This window comes from Callithrix jacchus, chromosome 13 (genome assembly GCF_049354715.1).
Source record: "Callithrix jacchus isolate 240 chromosome 13, calJac240_pri, whole genome shotgun sequence".
NCBI lineage: Eukaryota > Metazoa > Chordata > Mammalia > Primates > Cebidae > Callithrix > Callithrix jacchus.
The window spans coordinates 56,217,572-56,225,523 of NC_133514.1; the positions used below are offsets into that span (position 1 = coordinate 56,217,572).

Consider the following 7,952-nt stretch of genomic DNA (forward strand, 5'->3'; position numbering starts at 1 on the left):
CCTGTATGGTGTGGCAAGACCACCATGGAGTCCTGGTTGAGGAAACATGAAGACGGACCTGAGAGGTGCCCGCTAAGGCTCGCCTGCTGAGGGGCTGTCCCTGGGCAGGACTGCGTGTCGACATTTTCTAAGCACTGCTAGGTTCCCATCAGGGCTCTTCCAAAAAGAGCTGTTCAGTATCTCAGTGGCTGAAATTTATGTTCATTAACATTTCATTTCTTTTGCATTCTTTTTTTTTTTTTTGATCTCCTTATATATTCTGGTTCTTAATCCCTTGTCAGATCTTTTGCATTCTGCACATGGTTTCTGTTACCATGTTTTATTTTCTAAAAAGTAACACTAAGAAAAAAAAAAAAAGACCAGAAAATCAGTGATTCAGAGACAAGTTTCACTTGATTTCTTATAACAACAATACTGGTTGGTACCTATGACACTCCCTTCTTATCCAGTGGCAGAAACTTGGTAATGGCTAAGTATGTATTTTTAAATGTCACACAATGCCCTGAGTGTGTTCCCCTCAGCGGTAATAAACTCCCCCTCCACATCACTTCCTGCTTTTCCCGCTGGCTTGGAACTCTGGCTGAAGACAATTCTCCAGTACCTGCCTCTGTGATATTCTTCCCTGCGTCCTGCCCAGGACCCTTCTCACAGCTGCAAACTGTGTTCCTTACTTATTCCTAATGGAACAGTCAGTCTCTAGCACAGCCCTGAATGTTTGAAGGAAGTCAATGGGAAGCATCGGGTCCATTTCCTGGCTTCGACTGCAATATGGATCTGGGCACCTCTCCTGGCACTTTGTGATACCCGTTTTCTTTTTCTTCTTGAAGTTGTACTGTATCGAAGGTGTATTTCTCTGTCAGGTTCATATTTCATATAGTTTTCAAAATTTCAAAAGTACCACATACATTCCAAGCGTGCATGGCTCCCGTCTGTATTTTACGGCGTGCAGGCACATCTTCGCCTTCCGAAGCCCTTGGTAAGTCCTCCTAGACAGCCCCCAGTGGTGCTGACTGCCCTGGAACTGTTGTGGGTCTTAATGGCTCTAAGTTATGCTGAGTTTTCCCCTCAGATTCGATGGGATCCTCAAAGAGCCTCTCGTTGTTTCATAGTTCCTTGAAGGTCTATATGCTGCTGGATATTTCTTAGGCATTTCTCCCTAACATAATAGTTAAAATCCTAAGGACATGGCAGAGGTAATTAGTAAATAATGATTAAATTGAAGAGTTGTTCCTCATTTTTCTCTAAACATACTCCAGCAGTGTCGTTGTTCCTGCAAATTTCAAAAGATCTTTGCAAATGTAATGCTTCTCCGCCATCTAATAAGCATTTAAAAAGACAGAATAATGGTCGCTTCAGCAGCACATATATTATACTAAAAGCGGAGGATACAGAGGTTAGCATGACCCCTGTGCAAGGATGATATGCAAATTCGTGAAGTATTCCGTATTTTTTTTAAAGTCTATTTAATAAAAAATTTAAAAAAGAATTTAAAAATTATAAAATCAGCCATTTTGCAAGATATTTCCAAATGAAATTTCATAGGCTTTCCAAAGGCTTGTTTCATAATATACAGTTGAAGTTTTCAACTTAATATGCCCTGAAATGTAAAAACTATCAGGATTTTTTTTTTCACAAGGTGACAAACGCAGAGCTCATGTTCCTTTCAAATCCCTTCAGTGTCCAACAGCGGGACCCATACGAGCTGTCTGAAGCAAGGGCTTGGAGGGGAACGTAATGAAATTCATGGATTTCTCTCTGAGTAACACAATTTTCAAACGATGTTGTCTTCTCACTGTATGTGCTGAGCACAATACTTAATTATAAAGTATTGAAACATGAACTCCAGTGTGAATGCCAAAGAACTGTGGTCTCTTTTCACATCTTTATAAAAGATTCAAGTTTATAGCAATTTATTTTAACGAGAACCGTTCTATGCATCAGGCATTTCATCCATGATGTAATTTTTAGCATGTGTTTGACATGCACATGTGATTTTCTGATATGAATACAAAACAGTAAAATCTTTGTTAAAAATGCACCAGTGTGGTGATCAGAAGAGAACACTTAGAGGAAGAACATCAGTGAAGGGAGCAGGTAGGAGACTGTGGAGAGTAGACAGGCACGTAACAGAGGCTGCGCATGCGGCTTTGCACCCAGACTAGAAAAGTCGGCAGGATGGAGGTGTGGATACAAGTTACTGTGATTAATGCTGTGTGACTTAAATGTAATTCTGCACCCTTGAGGTCTGACTAAATTGAACATGGAATTAAGAAGTATGAGTGAAAATGACAAAAGAGTAAGAAGGAAATGATCGGGACAATTCAGTAAGTCTTGCTAGGAAAAATGTTCAAGCTTGGAAGGAGACTCAGTGGAAAGCCTTTGATCTAGGTAGGATTGGAAGTAAACGAAAGAAAACTTCTTTTAGTACGCTAACCTAAAAGGAAACACTTTTTGTTTTGTTTTGTTTTATTAGGTATCACATTGAAATTGAGTGAGCTGGAGGGAAGGAATCCTAAAATGTAAAAACCACCAGGCAATCATTGATTTACTGCTGATTCTTACAGCACTTCCCAAAGTTAAGTGGAAAGGGGTGTGTGTGTGTGTGTGTGTGTGTGTGTGTGTGTGTGTATTTAAATTAATATAACCACAGAAGGTGGGATAGAACTTGTAGTCTGAACATAACCTAGTTAATTTTTCACTAAAACAGACATCAACATTTTCCAGAGGCCTACAATAGATTTAGAGTCTGCAATAGGCGACATTCGCAATGTCCAGGATACAACTCAAAATCTCTTGATATACAAACAACCAGGAAAATGGTACCAATTCTCAGGGCAGAAAGACAATCAAACAAATACCAACCTCAAGAGAAAATCATCAGACTTTAAAGCAGCTATTTTTTCTATGTTCGCAAGGTCAGGGAAAGCACACTTCAATTGAATGACATCATAGAAATTCTCAACAAAAAATGGAAAATACAAAAAGGAAGCAAATAAAAAATATTGAAATGAAAAATAGAATCTCTGCAGTAAAGATGATAAAAGGAAAATTAAGTTGAAGGCAGAACAATGAAAATTATCCAATCTATGAAGACAGGTAAAGGGTTTAAAGAAAACAAACTCAGAGTGTCAGGCACCTGTGTATTACCACCTAAAGATCTGACATAGTATGAATGGAGTCTCGGGAGAGGAGAAAGAGATTAAAATAGAAAAAAAAATTAGCAAGAACGCCCAGAAACTCCTCAATTTAGTGAAAGACATAAATGTACAGATTCAAGACACTTAGCAAACTTAAAGGAAACAATGCCTATTAACACATAATAATCACACTTCTGAATCCTAAGATTACTAAAAAATTCTTGGAAGCAGCTATTAAAAAAAAGCACACATTACATAGAGGAGAATCATGACTTAATGTCCGTGATTTCTCATAGAAACCATGACATTCAGAAGACAGCAGAACTACATCTTATATGAACTGAAAGAAAAGAGCTTCTGAACCTATAATTTTATATCTATTACAAATATCTTTCGGCAATAAATGTGAAATAAAGACATTCTCACCAGAAAGACAACAAAAAGAAGTCATTACCAGTTCCTACTCTTGTGCCCATGGAAAGAACTCTCATAACTCAGCATGAGATGAACAACTCAATTAAAAATGATCAAAAGATTTGAACAGATACTTTACAAATATGAATGGCCAACACACGTAAGAAAACAGGCTCAGCACCATCAGTCATTAGGGAAATGCAAATTAAAAGCACAGGGAGCTCTAACTACATACCTTCAAGGATAGCTAAAAGTGTTGGGGGGATGTGGAGCAACTCGAATTCTTGTACATTGTTGCAGGGTGGGAATGTAAAATATGCTACAACCACTTTGGAAAAGTTTGAAGATTTCTTTAGAACTTAAATAGTCTTACCATATGTCCCAGGTAAGCTATTCTTGGCTATTTATTAAAAAGAAATAAAAATATAAGTCTACGTGAAGATTCATGGCTAAATGTCAGAGCTTTGTTTATACTAACCAAATTGTGGAACTATCCCAGGTGTCCATCAGTAGAATAGATGAACTGCAGCATACTCATATAAGGGAATACAAATTATAGTGATCGCAAATTAATAGCCAGGGATGTAAGCTTTTCTGCATTTGACTCCAGATGGTGCTACTATTCCCAAGATAAGGTCCCCATTAAAATGTATCCTGGAGAACTGGGACCAATTTAACACACAATCTTTTTTCTCTGACAATACCCCCTGCTAAGTGGAAAAACCTGGCCTTCTAAGGAAAGTATAGATTATGACACTATTCTACAATTAGACCTGTTTTCTAAAATTGAGGGTAAATGGTTTGAGGTCCCCTATGTGCAACTTTTCTTTTCTGCAAGGAATAAGCCTCAGCTCTGTCAGGCCTATTCCCCATACCTTGCTCAACCCTCCTCAGGACTACCTCCACATTTGGGACTCCCTGTGGCTTCTAGCTCCACCAATGCCAACCAGGGCTCCTCAGCCCTTGTACTCCAACAGGAGCTAGGGAAGGCTGAGATGGTCAAGGCATCTCAGGCTACCAGGATGCCCAGACACTGCCCCCTACAGGCAGTAGGAGGAGAATTTGGCCTGATCAAGGTGCATACCCCATTCTCTTTCTGACTTAAATCAAGGTGGACTTAGGAAAGTTTTCAGATGACCCGGACAAGTACATAGAAGTTCTGCAGGGCCTGGGTCAGTCCTTCAAATCAGACTGGAAAGATATCATGCTATTTCTTAATCAAACCCTAACTAGCAATGAGAGAGAGGCTGCTCTAGCAGCAGCTCAAGAGTTTGGGGACACCTGGTACCTTAGTCAAGTACATGATCTAATCATGGCAGAGAAAAAGGATAGATTTCCTACGGGAAGACCAGCAGTCCCTGGCACAGACCCTCCCTGGATCCTGATTCAGAACAGGGGGACTGGAGCCATAGGCATTTCTTGACCTGCATACTTGAGAGATTGAGGCGAATTAGGAAGAAGCCCATGAACTATGCAGTGTTATCCACCATAACTCAGGGAAGGGAAGAAAAGCTAACAGCTTTCATTGAGCGATTGCAGGAGGCCTTAAGAAAGTATACTCCCCTGTCACCAAACTCCATTGAGGGTCAGTTAATACTAAAGGACAAGTTTATTACGCAGGCAGCAGCAGGTATTAGGAAGAAACTCCAGAAGCTGGCCTTGGGGCCAGAGCAAAGTCTAGAATCTTACTGAACCTCGCAACCTCTGTGTTTTATAATAGAGACCCAGAGGAACAGGCTGAAAGGAGCAGGAGAGACCAGAGAAAGGCCACAGCCCTAGTCATGGCCCTCAGGTAAGCAGACCCCAGGGGCTCAAATGAGGGAAAGGCTCGGGTTAGCTGCCAGTCTGGCAGAGCTTGTTACCAGTGTGGTCTGAAGGGACATTTTATAAGAAATTGTCCCCAGAGGAATGGACCACTACCTCATCCTTGCCCACTATTCCAAGGTCACTCATTTCTTCTAGAACCATAAGGTCATAAATAATCCTGCCACTGGAACCCCAGATGTCCTTGGTTCATGAGCTCTATCATGGACCTCAGGATCCATTTGCACCCCTGAAAGGCTCCCCTCTGGAGGAAACCTCAACTGCAGGGCCCCTTCTACACCCCGTTTCAGCAGGTGTAGCTGAAGAGTAGCTAAAGAGTGATCAACGCCCATGTCCCAACAGCTGTTGGACTTTCCTCTTGAGACTGGAGACGGAGGGTATGTATTGTCTTCCTGGGTCCACAAGGGGGCGTGGTTTCAAAGGCAAGAACTCAGCACATACCTCCACCCACTTCTCCATCCGGGAGTTTAGAGGTGTTTAATTTTCACACACGCGGGAAGATAGACTGGTCAGGTGAATTTCCTTTCTCTCTCTCTCTCTCTCTCTCTCTCTCTCTCTCTCTCTCTCTCTCTCTCTCTCTCTCTCCTCTCTCTCCTCTCTCTCCTCCTCCTCTCTCTCTCTCTCTCTCCTCTCTCTCCTCTCTCTCTCTCTCTCTCTCTCTCTCTCACACACACACACACACACACACACGAGCGGACTCCATGTTTCGATCCCCTTCAATGACATTATGGGAGCTGCTTTTCTTTCTCCTTTTTCTCTCTCTCTGCCTAAATAAATCACTTTCTACAGAACTCTTTTGGGTCCAATATTTACTTAAAATGAGCTCACCGCACCTGGCAGGGTCCTCTCTCCCATTCTTGGGTGAGTGATGGACCAAGGGCTTGGAAGAACATATCCTATCGGGGAGCGACCTGAGCCCACCATCTGCAATTTGGTCACACCAGCACTATAGGAGGCTGAGGAAGGTGGATCACCTAAGGTCAAGAGTTCGAGACTAGCCTGGCCAACATAGTGAAACCCCGTCTTTACTAAAAATACAAAAATTAGCTTGTCATGGTGGCAGGTGCCTGTAATCCCAGATACTTGGGAGGCTGAGGCAGGAGAATTGCTTGAACCTGGGAGGTGAAGATTCCAGTGAGCTGGGATCCTGCCATTGCTCTCTAGCCTGGGCAACAGAGCAAGACCCCATCTCAAAAAAGAAACAAACAAAAATGAAGAACAACACCGAAAGTCATACACTTCCATGTTTATAGAGATAGAAAGTAGAATGGTGAGAATAGTGGCTGTCAGGATTGGGGGCTTGGGGAAAATGGGGAAGATGGAAAGTTCTCGTGATGGTTGTGCAAGTGTGAATGTACCTAATGCTATAGAACCATGTTTAAAAGTGGTTAAAATAGTGAATTTTGTAGGTATGCTTAATCACCATAAGGTAATTATGAAAACATAAAAAGATGACAGCAACATGTTTTGTCTCAGCAAAGTCACCCACACTGAATAAATCCCACAAACAGGCTGATGTTTAAAGGATCCATGTTCAGGCCAGGTGTGGTAGCTCAAGCCTGTAATCCCAGCATTTTGGAAGGCCAAGGTGGATGGATCACCTGAGGTCAAGAGTTCGAGAACAGCCTGGCAAACATGGTGAAACTCTGTCTCTACTAAAAATACAAAAATTAGCTGGGCATGGTGGCACATGCCTGTAATCCCAGCTTCTTGGGAAGCTGAGGCAGGAGAACCACTTGAACCTGGGAGGTGGAGGTTGCAGTGAGCAGATTGTGCCACTGCACTCTAGACTGGGTGACAAATTGAGATTCCATCTCAAATGAAAAAAAAAAAAAGATCTGTGTTCAGAAGTGGAATTTTAGAAACATATAGGTAGAAATACAATGTCATACTGTGAATATGTGCTCCTAGGAGAGATATTAAAGTGAGTTTTTGTAACATAGCAGAAATTCTGTGAAGTTTAACATGCCCTGTCCTACAAATTCAAGGACAGTATCTTAAAACAAAGTCCTGTTTGTGATCAGTCCTGGGATAGTGTCTTGTATTTCTTTGCAGGTGAATTTGCTCTCAAACTTCACCCTCCCAGCCTATCATTGCCATTCCTATCAACTGCTGCCTGAGAATGAGAATGTATGCATTCATGAAATGGTTCTAACTTAGGTGTTTTGGGGCTAGTGTGCTTTTCAGCTGGTAACACAATATTATGCCAAGTCCTACTTCATTAAACATTATGAAACTGAAGGAAAAGATGAGACAAATTCCATGAACCATTAAGTTAGACACAGGGGCTGCCCATGCTTTGTTCTTAGGAACAGCTACAGGTGTTTACATTTGTTAGAAAAACGCAGCGTGGTGGATTTCAATCAGCGGAAAATACTGGTGCACAGCCAATAACTTAGTTGGCACTTAAAGAGTGTTCAATTTTCCACTTCTTTAGGGCCTTACTGAAGCTATTTAGAAAAAGAGCATACATGGAAAGAGAGGAGGATCAGACTGGTAGATTCCCAGAGATGAGGAGTTGAAAGACATCGATAGACGTGAAACACCATCTCCTCAGGCTGATGCTACTTTTATTAG

General features: G+C 41.6%; 1 pseudogene; it reads left to right on the plus strand.

Moving 5' to 3' along the window:
- The first annotated feature begins 1,351 nt into the window (after nucleotides 1–1,351).
- On the plus strand, nucleotides 1,352–1,451 carry LOC118147041 (U6 spliceosomal RNA; annotated as a pseudogene).
- Nucleotides 1,452–7,952: the final 6,501 nt, after the last annotated feature.